The following is an 11,552-nucleotide window of genomic DNA, read 5'->3' as shown; positions in this document are numbered from 1 at the left end:
CTCCGAATCGTGATCAAACTGGCTCTTGATACCAAGATGGTGTAGGGTAGGAACCCTATGTGACCGATCTTTCACAAAAGGAGCGGATCCCGCGATGAACACGAAGAACACGAGGAGGGAAACGAGGGAAAACATGTGGAAAACACAAGAGAACACTCAAACCAACAAGAATGATCACACAAGTGCTAGATCGTCGAAACACGATAGGAGATACAAGATCCAAAGTCAACCAACGGATGGTACAATGGTAGCCGATCTTCTCCGTTAGGAGGTCTTGAGGTTCTTCCTGTAGAGGGGTCTTGAATCCGCTTGGGGGATCTTCTCCGTAGGAGGCGCAATCTCCAAGGAGAAGGTAACCAAGTGGATGAGCAAAGCTCTCACACGAAATATGAGCTAATCCTTTGCTAACCCTAGCTAGGATGAATGGGAGGTCTACTTATAGTATTAGTGCAAAAGGGGTGAAGTGGGGGGTACATGGGCCTCGGGCCCGAATCTTGTGCATAGACAGGTACCGGACGTCCGCTGGGGACCGGTCGTCCGGTGGCTCATGGCCAGCCGGACGTCCGGTAAGCGCCGGTCGTCCACTCATTCTGGCTCGGATGCTGGTATAGCGGATTTCCGATACGGGCCGGTTGTCCGGTCACTGGTCGTCCGGTGGCGTCGGACGTCCGCTCGTTTGGCTCAGGAGTAGGGACAACGGTTGTCCGGTCTGGGCCGGACATCCGCTCGCTGGGGTTCGGCTGGAGCATCAGGCGTCGGACGTCTGGTCCCGACCGGTCGTCCGGTGGCTGGGACTTTTCCCGCAGCTCTCCTTCTCATCCGTCTTCCCGTCCATCTTCCTCTTCTTCTTCTCCTTGCTCCTTAGCTTCTCCATGATACCTGAGTATGCACAAAGTGTCTGTATGAGGTAGTAACCATGTCTCATGTGCATCAAAGTGGAAATATGAGAGGAGAGATGTCACCTCGGTTTCAAGGGCTCTTGCACGTGCTCGTGTCATAGGTCCTCTAGGCACTTGGTGAGACGATGGTAGGTCCATGGGGATGACTTTGGGATGCTCCGCATCATTTACCCTTGCACCTATTGCTTGAGTGCTTATGTATGCTATTGTTTGTTTGCGATAGAGTTTCCGGAGTACGAAGCATGCTACTACGAGTCTCTAGGGTTTGCAGATCGTCAGCAAGGCAAGTAACACTTTGATCATACCCCTTTATTACCCCGTTTTTATGCATTAGTTTCAACCTTCAAACATTGCATGAGTAGAATTTATAACATGTGGGTATTGGGAAGTAGATGATGAGGTAGAACCTATTGTCCTTTATATCAAACCCTGGGAGTTACTTCTACATTATGCTTATACTACTATGCTATGCTCGTAGACGTGGTTTGGTTTGAGTGATCCATGACAATTGTGAGTGTTATTACTTTAACACACATCTGGGTGGATTGTTTGTGGGCACCTGGGGCAATCCAGTGTTGTCCAAGGAGATCCCAGGGAATCCGTGTGATCATCCTATGGTCCGCCACCCATGCTCAAAGGGATCATATTGTTATTCATGCTGGAAACTCCCGTGTGCAGCCACAAGCCATTATGGGCTCTAGCATAGTTGAGTAGGTTGTGTGACCTCTTTCAGTGGTAAAATAGCAGATGTAGGGGATGTAGGTGGTACGGTTTACCCGTCAAAAGGGCTAATGCTTCTGAAAGACTGTGCCTCGGTCATCCGTTTCTTAAACATCATGTAGTGTGAGAAATCAACGGAGGAGACTGGGTCTTGTGGGGAAAAGTGCGCAAACCTCTGCAGAGTGTACAAACTAATCATGATTAGCCGTGTCCCCGGTTATGGACATCTTGAGCATCTGGCGCTTGAATTATTATGTTGATCTCATCACTATATTTAATTAACTTGTTGGGTTAATGATTACTTTAATTGGGATTGAGATGGGGTTTACCATTCTCAACGTGTATCTACTACCATGATAGTTAAATAAAATATATTCCTTCGTTGTAGGGAAAAATTGGCTTTTCGCAAAAACATAATAACCATAGAGCCTCCATCAGCCAAATATGCATATAGTTGTAGCTGTTACATGTTCATTGCTCTACAGTGTTATTTTGCCAGCATATTCCATGTGCTGAACCGTTTTTGGGCTACAACGTATTATGTTGCAGACTTTTCAGACGAAGAGTAAGGTGCGCTAGGTCATTGTTTTGCACTCAGCTATGCTGTTGGAGTTGATGGACTCGCTTTATCTTCTAAGTCTTCCACTGTTATCTTAATAGATGGCCTTCAGCCACATTATTGTAATAAGTACTCTCTTATGAGATATTCAATGTAATAAGTGTGTGATTGCAACTCTGTTATAAATCCTTCATGTACTGTGTGTGTCAGCATTACCGATCCGTGGATGACACTTATGCATAGAGATTCGACCGTTTGAGGTTGGATCGCTACACCTAGCTCATAAAAGATTTAAGTGAAGCATAAAGAGCAATTCTAACAAGTCATGACATAATTTTGGCTCTCTCAAATAGGTGTGTACAGCTAGGATTGATGACTTAAAACACAAAATAAAATAAGCAAAGACACATATCATACAAGACGCTCCAAGCAAAACACATATCATGTGACGAATAAAAATATAGTCTCGAGTAAAATATCGATAGTTGTTGGAAGAAAGCGGGGATGCCACTCGGGGGCATCCCCAAGCTTAGTTGGTTGATCATTCTTGGATAATAGCTTGGGATGATTGGGAATCCCCAAGCTTAGGTTCTTACATCCTTCCTTCATCCATCGTAAGATAACCTAAAACTTGAAAACTTTAATCACACAAAACTCAACAAAGCCTTCGTGAGATCCGTTCGTATAAGAATAATAAATCACTACTATAAGTGTTGAATCAAACCAATTCATATTTTGTTTTTGTATTATATCTACTGTATTCCAACTTTTCTATGGCAAAAACTCATCAAAGAAAACCATAGAGCCATCAAAATAAGCACACAACACAAAGAAAATAGAATCTGTCAAAACAGAACAGTCTGTAGCAATCTGACTATTTCGAATACTTCTGTAACTCAAAAAACTCTGAAAAATAGGAAGGCATGAGAAATTTGTATATTGATCTAGTGCAATTGGAATGGGTATTTTATCGCTCTCTGGTAAAAAAGTAAAATTAATTTCATGAGCATAAAAGTTTCTGTTTTTTCAGCATGATCAAACAACTATTGCCCAAGAAGATCCTAAAGGCTTTACTTGGCACAAACACTAATTGAAACACACAAAAACACAATCAGAACAGCAGCATAATTGTGCTAACACTCAAAAATAGGAAGCAAAAACCAAAAACAAATTTTATTCATTGGGTTGCCTCCCAACAAGCGCTATAGTTTTACGCCCTTAGTTAGGCATAAGGCAAGGATCTAGGTTTTGTCATCTTTGGGTTCGAGATCCATAAGATGCCCTCATGATTGATTCATAAGGTGGCCTAATTCTTGTTCTAGGAAAGTGTTCCATATCCTTCCTCAAAGGAAATTGGAACTTAATATTGCCTTATTTCATATCAATCACGGCACCGATAGTGCGTAAAAATGGTCTACCAAGAATAATTGGACAAGACGGATTGCAATCAATATCAAGAACGATAACATCTATGGGCACATAATTCCTATTTGCAAGAATAAGAACATCAGTAATTCTTCCCATAGGCTTTTTAATAGTAGAATCCGTCAACTGCAAATTCAAGGAACATTCTTCAAGATTGGTAAGACCAAGCACATCACATAAAGATTTCGGAATTGTAGAAACACTAGCACCCAAGTCACACACAAGCAAAACACTCATAATTTTTAATCTTGACTTTGATAGTAGGTTCCCACTCATCATACAATTTTCTAGGAATTGAAATTTATAATTCCAATTTCTCTTCAAGAGCTTTCATCATAGCATCAACAATATGTTTAGTAAAAGCTTTATTTTGTTCATAGGCATGGGGTGAATTCATCATGGATTGCAACAAAGAAATACAATCAATCAAAGAGCAACTATCATAATTAAAGTCTTTGTAATCCAAAAGAGTGGGTGCATCACTAGCTAAAGTTTTGACCTCTCCAAACCCACTTTCATCATTTTTCTTAACAAGATTTTCACCCTCCGAAATATTGGGACGCCTTCTACCTAAAGTTGACTCTTCTACAGTCCCTTTTTCATCATTCTTAACTTTACTAAACAAAGAATCAATAGGAGAAACACCAATCATTTTAAGATCTTCATCACTTTTATCCTCTAGTGAGATTGTTTTAGTGGCCATTTGATTTACTAAGGTAGCTTGTGCATCGGATATTTTTCCTAGAAATCTTTCAGCAAAAGCATACTTAGATTGGAGATTGCAAACTTCTCTACTGATATCATCAAGTTGTTTTCTAATAGCATCAAGCACAACAGAGTGCTCCTTAAGTTCTTCAGTAAAATACTTATTATGCTCAAATTGTGTAGTCATATATTCCTTAGTACTTTTCTCAATTTCAAGAAAAATATTTGGGTAAGGAACATCATAATATTTCCTTTGAGGTATCATGATTTCACAAACAAGAAATCACACAAAAACAGATCCGGCAAGAAAACGGCGAACGGAAAAGAGAGGCGAATAAAACGACAAAATTTTGTGAAGTGGGGGAGAGGAAAACGAGAGGCAAATGGAAAATAATGTAAATTGTGAGGAGATGAGATTTGTGATTAGGAACCTGGTTATGATGAAGATCCTCCCTGGCAACGGCGCCAGAAATTGGCGAGTTGAGGGAGACTATCTTGACTTGATCCTCCTCAGCAATGGCGCCAGAAATTCCTTTTGATGTCGCTTGAAGCTACGTTCGTATTTCCCCAAAGAGGAAGGGATGATGCAGCACAACGGCGGTAGGTATTTCTCTCAGATATGAAACTAGGTTATCGAACCAGTAAGAGAACCAAGCAACACAACGTAAACAGCCCCTGCACACAAATAACAACACCTCGCAGCCCGACGTGTTAAAGGGGTTGTCAATCCCTTTCGGGTAACGACGCCAGAAATGGTGCGTGGACGGGAGATAAATTTGTGATAGATCGAACGCCAAATAAAATAAATTGCAGCAAGGTATTTTCGGGTTTTTGGTTTAATAGATCTGAAAATAAAAGCAAATAAAAAGATAGATCGCAAAGTCAAATATATGAGAAAGAAGACCCGGGGGGCGTAGGTTTCATTAGTGGCTCTCTCGAGAAAAATAACAAACGGTGGGTAAACAAATTACTGTTGGGCAATTAATAAAACCTCAAATAATTATGACGATATCCAGGCAATGATCATTACATAGGCATCACGTCCAAGATTAGTAGACCGACTCCTGCCCGCATCTACTACTATTACTCCACACATCGACTGCTATCCATCATGCATCTAGTGTATTAAGTTCATGGAAAAATGGAGTAATGCAATAAGAACGATGACATGATGTAGACGAGATTCGTTTATCTATGGAGGTAGATATAGATATCATCTTTTTATCCTTAGTAGCAACGATACATACATGTCGGTTCCCTTTCTATCACTGGGATCAAGCACCGTAAGATCGAACCCACTACCGGGCACCTCTTCCCATTGCAAGATAAATATATCAAGTTGGCCAGACAAAACCCAAATATCGGAGAAGAAATAGGAGGCTATAAGAGATCATGCATAAAAGAGATCAAAGAAACTCAAATACTTTCATGGATATAAAAATATATATCTGATCATAAACTCAAAGTTCATCGATCCCAACAAACACACCGCAAAAGAGTTACATCATATGGATCTCCAAGAGACCATTGTATTGAGAATCAAGAGAGAGAGATGAAGCCATCTAGCTATTAACTACGGACCTGAAGGTCTACAAAGAACTACTCACGCATCATCGGAGAGGCATCAATGGAAGTGGTGAACCCCTCCGTGATGGTGTCTAGATTGGATCTGGTGGTTCTGGACTCTGCGGCGGCTGGATGAATATTTCGTCGACTCCCCTAGGGTTTTGGGAATATTGGGGTATTTATAGAGCAAATAGGCGGTTCGGGGGGCACCCGAGGTGAGCACAACCCACCAGGGCGCGTCTGGGCCTCCTGACGCGCCCTGGTGGGTTGTCCCCTCCTCGGGACTCCCCCCCCCCAGGTGCAACCAGGGCCCAATATCTTCCATCTGGTCCATAAAAAATCTTCATAAAGTTTTGTGGCATTTGGACTCCGTTTGATATTGATTTTCTGTGATGTAAAAAACATGGAAAAAACAACAACTGGCACTTGGCACTATGTCAATAGGTTGGTACCAAAAAATGATATAAAATGACTATAAAATGATTATAAAACATGCAAGATTGATAATAAAACAGCATGGAACAATCAAAAATTATAGATATGTTGGAGACATATCACTAGGATAACAGAGACACCCGAAAATGCGAAGACCATCATAAGATGGAGCCGCACCGAAGAGGAGCTGGTGATGAGAGTAGTTCCAGCGTGGAAGACACGGACGAATGTTAATGAGAAGGCTGGCGGTCGCGAGGGCGTCCGGCCAGAACCAAGGAGGCACGTTGGAGTGGAAGATTAACGTGCGAACACAGTCATTAAGAGTGCGGATGACGCGCTTGGCGCGGCCATTCTGCTGTGACGTGTAGGGTCAATTGAGCCGAAAGATAGTTCCATGGGACGCAAGGAGATTGCGGACAGCAACGTTGTCGAACTCTTTTCCGTTGTCAGTTTGCAAGGCAAGAATAGGACGACCAAACTGTGTGGTGAATATGAATAAAAAGCTGTGAGTGTGGCGAGAGCGTCGGACTTGCGACGGAGAGGGAATGCCCACACATAATGGAAAAAATCATCCAATATCACCAAATAGTATAGATCACCCATGTTGCTCGCAACCGGGGACGTCCAAACATCACTATGCAATAACTGAAACGGAAAATTGGAAATGCTTATAGACTCGCTAAAGGGGGGACGAACATGCTTGCCAAGACGACAGGCCTCACAAGAGTGGTCGTCAACCTTATTACATGAGAATGAAAAACTCTGAAGAATCTGATGCAAAACTGTGGAGTTGGGATGACCGAGGCAGGCGGGCCAAAGATCGACACTAGCGGCGAGGACGGCTAGACGGGTGGCGCCGGAAGGATGCACCGGATCAATCTCATCCAGGTTGTCACATCGGTGGAGTACCATCCGTGTACGGGCGTCCTTCACAAAAACGCCAATATCGTCAAATTCAACAGTGATAGGATTCTCACGAGCAAGGCGACGAACAGAGACAAGATTGTAACTAAGTCAGGAGAGATAAGAACATTAGACATGTTAATAGGAGTAGAAGTGGAAGGAAACGACATATGACCGACATGTGTAATGGGTAGAGAGGAACCGTTACCAACGGTGATGCGAGTGGGAGTATGAACAGGAGTGGAAGACGTGAGGTTACTGGGATGAGTAGTCATGTGAGCGGTGGCGCCCGAATCCATGTACCAGTCATCCCCGCCACCGTAGTTACTTGGTGACGGAGCCGAGTGCAGGGTAGCGAGAAGGGCCGGGTCCCACGGCGGCGGCACCTGGGGAGGGTAAAACCCTCCGTAGGCCGACGCGGGGGCGGCGCCATAGGCGGATGCGGCGCTGTAGGCGGGCGCGGGCGCGGCGCCGTAGACGCTGTAGGGGGCGATGTTCTGCGTGGCAAAGAGCGCCTGGTGGCTCACCGGACGAGGCCCAAGGATGCCTGGGGCGGGAGCCCGAGGGACCAACATCGAGTACGCGTGGACGACTCCCGTCCACAGGTTGGTGTCGTAAGTCCACAGTGGGGGGCCTGCTGCTGCTGACGAGGGGCCCCCTGTGCGCCTGTTGCTGCTTCTTGCGACCGCCCCCGCAGCGGTTGTCGCGGCGCCCGCCACCCGGCTGTTGGGGGGCAACGGGGGGCGCGGGCGGTAGAGGGAAGAATCCGGGGGCGCGGGGGGTGGCGGCTGGTGCCGCAGCGCAGGCGGGGCGGCCGGTGGTGGGGCGTCACATTAGGTGCCGGCAGCGAGGGCATGATGCTGCACGCGCTTCTTGACCCCCTTCATCCGGCGCTCCTCCAACGGCAAGTACGCCACAAGCTTGGGGAAGGAGGGCTCCGGCATCAAGGTGAGGTTGGAGCTGGTGTTGCAAAAGTCCTCGTTGAGGCCGGTGGTGAACGTGCTGAGGAGGAGGTCGTCATCAACCTTGGCGCAGATGTCACGGAGCTCATCCGCCAACGTCTTTAGGCGGCGGCAATAGTCATTAATGGACTGTTCATCCTGGTGACGGTCAAAAAATTCCTGCTGCAAAAAAAAGCGGCGCTGAAGCTTGTTGTCATTGAATAGGCCATTGAGCTTGACCCACATGGTGCGGGCGTCGTCGCCATCGCTCACAACTGTGTGAAACGTGTCCTTAGAGATGGTGGTGAAGAACCACCAGATGAGCGTGGCGTCGATCGCGGTCCACTCGGAGTCGTCTACCATGTCGCAGGAGTCGACGGTGCCATCAACGTGATCCACGAGGTTGTTCTCACGGAAGAGCAATGAAAAGTACGTCTTGCACGCGAAGTACGTGGAGTCGGTGGCATCAAGGACAACAGGGACGTGTTCGTGGATGTTAATGTCGCGGATTTCAGCAGGGTCTGGCGCGGCGAAGGGGTTGGAGATGGAGGAGGCGTTGGACGACATGGCGGCTAGGGTTGGGGGAGGGTGCGACACGGCGGTGGAGAAGCAGTGCGGCAGGGTAGGCGGCGCAGCGGGAGGGCGGCAGCGCAGCGGGAGGGCGGCGCGGCAGGGGAGGCGGCGCAGCGGGAGGGCGGCGCGGCAGGGGAGGGGGAGGCGCGCATGGGGGAGAGGGGAGCGGCAACGGCATGGGGCGGCGACGACTGCAGATAGCGGCGGTGGCGGCTAGGTTAGGCAGAAGCGGGAGAGGATCGTGATGCTATCTGATACCATGTAGATAATAATTTGGTGCATCGATATCTTATTGATCGTGCACTAGACACATATATATAGGTATAAGGGGTGCGATCGGTGTCTTGTCTCCTAAAATACACGTACATACAGAGAGGGAGACGGACACTACATGTGCGGCATACAAAATCCAGACCTACGTGATAGTTTGAGATATTGGAGAATAATTGTTGTATTGATTTGGGGCCTCAAGGGATGTTTATATAGATTACAAAGCTTGGGCTCCAAGACTAGACTAATAGAGATAGATTACAATACGAATAGTCTTATACTCTAATATCCCCCCGCAGTCTCAACGTCAGGTGTAACAATGTTGAGACTGGAGCGTATGTCGGTGAACGATGCAGTCGGGAGTCCTTTGGTAAAAATGTCAGCAAATTGGGCACTTGTAGGAACATGAAGAACGCGAACCTCGCCAAGAGCCACCTTTTCACGAACAAAGTGAATGTCAATCTCAATGTGCTTTGTGCGACGATGTTGAACTGGATTGGAAGCCATGTAGATTGCAAAGATGTTATCACAGTAAACAATGGTAGCACGTGGAAGCGGACGGTGAAGTTCAATGAGAAGCTGCCGTAGCCACACCGCCTCGGCCACAGCGTGAGCAACCGCCCTATACTCAGCCTCAGCAGAAGACCTGGAAACTGTTACCTGCCTTTTAGAACACCAATAAACAAGATTATCACCCAAATAAACGCAAAATCCGGATGTAGATCGTCGAGTATCTGGACAACCTGCCCAGTCTGCATCAGAATAAACTGTCAAGCTTGTAGGTGAAGAATAATTAAAAAGGAGACCGTGATCAAGAGTGCCTTTTAAATAGCGGAGAATGCGTCTGACATGAGCCAGATGAGGAGCACGAGGGTCATGCATAAAGAGACAGGCTTGCTAAACGGGATAGGAGATGTCAGGACGAGTAAGAGTGGCATATTGAAGAGCGTCAGTGATGCTACAATAGAAAGTGGGATCAGAAAGAGGATCACCATCAGCCGACAGTTTAGCACCAATGTCGATTGGAGTACGAGAGGGTTGACAATCAGACATACCAGAACGAGAAAGCAAGTCCAAAATGTATGACCGTTGAGAAAGAAAGAGTGAAGACTTTGTGCGAGAAACATTAATACCTAGAAAATGATGAAGAGGACCAAGATCAGTCATGGAAAACTCACGATTGAGAGAAGAGATGATATGTTGAAGAAGAGAATCAGAACTAGCCGTGAGAATGATATCATCAACATAGAGCAAGAGGTAGGCAGTGTGAGTAGGAGACTGATAAACAAAAAGTGAAGAATCAGATTTGGAGGGAATAAAGCCTATGGTTTGAATAAAAGTAGCAAAGTGTTGAAACCATGCACGAGGGGCTTGTTTAAGGCCATAAAGAGATTTGTTGAGGAGACAAACAAAATTTGGAGAGGAGGGATTCTCAAAACCAGAGGGTTGCTGACAATAAACAGTTTCATTGAGAGTGCCATGAAGAAAAGCATTTTTAACATCAAGTTGATGAATAGGCCAAGAAGAGGAAACAGCAAGACTAAGAACAACACGAATAGTGCTTGGTTTAACAACGGGAGAAAAAGTCTCATCAAAGTCAATACCAGGCTGCTGGGAGAAACCACGACACACCCAACGAGCTTTGTAACGAGCGAGAGTGCCATCGGAATGAAATTTATGACGAAAAACCCATTTGCCAGAAACAATGTTAACACCAGGAGGTTTGGGAACAAGAGTCCATGTATTATTTTGCTGAAGAGCTTCAAATTCATCGCGCATAGCGGAAAGCCAGAGAGGATCAAGAAGAGCTCGCTTATAACTGGTAGGAATAGGAGAGATGGTTGGGGTGGCGGTAAGATTGAGACGTTTTGTGGGGAGAAGAAATCCTCGTTTTCCACGGGTGCACATGACATGATCATTGGTGGGCGGTGGTATAAGAACGGCATTGGGTGGTAGTGGGTTTTCGGATGAAGAAGACGGTGAGGGAGAAGAATCAGAGGTGGTGGGTGTCGAGGTGGTTGCCGTGGTAGGATGTGGTGAGGGCAAGACGGCTGGGGTAGAGGATGCAGTCGCGGGAGAGGTGGGGGACTGGGCACGAGGGTGGCTGACGGTAGGCAGCTCCGGCTGAGAAACGGAGCAAGATTCCATGGCAGCAGATATGACCGAAGGATGAACTAGGGAAGAGGTTTTGGTGGTGGCGGATTGTGGTGGAGTTGGTGTTGTGGTTGTAGTGACAGAAAAAGGAAAAGTATTTTCATCGAATGTGACATGACGAGAGAGAATGATACGACCAGAAGATGGATCGAAGCAACGATATCCTTTGTGATCATCAGAAAGACCAAGGTGAATGCAAGGTAGTGAGCGTGGTTCTAGTTTGTTGGAGGCGGTAGAGGCGATGTTGGGAAAGCATAGACAGCCAAAAACACGCAGAAAAGAATAGTCAGGGTGGGAGAGAAAAAGAGATTGGAAAGGCGAATAAAGAGGGCAAGTTTTAGTTGGTCGAATATTAAGAAGTAGTGTGGCGGTGCGAAGGGCTTCAACCCAAAAACGGGAGGA

This window comes from Triticum urartu, chromosome 4 (assembly GCF_003073215.2).
Source record: "Triticum urartu cultivar G1812 chromosome 4, Tu2.1, whole genome shotgun sequence".
Classification (NCBI taxonomy): domain Eukaryota; kingdom Viridiplantae; phylum Streptophyta; class Magnoliopsida; order Poales; family Poaceae; genus Triticum; species Triticum urartu.
The sequence above is the reverse complement of the archived record's forward strand: the minus strand, read 5'-3'. Positions refer to the sequence as shown.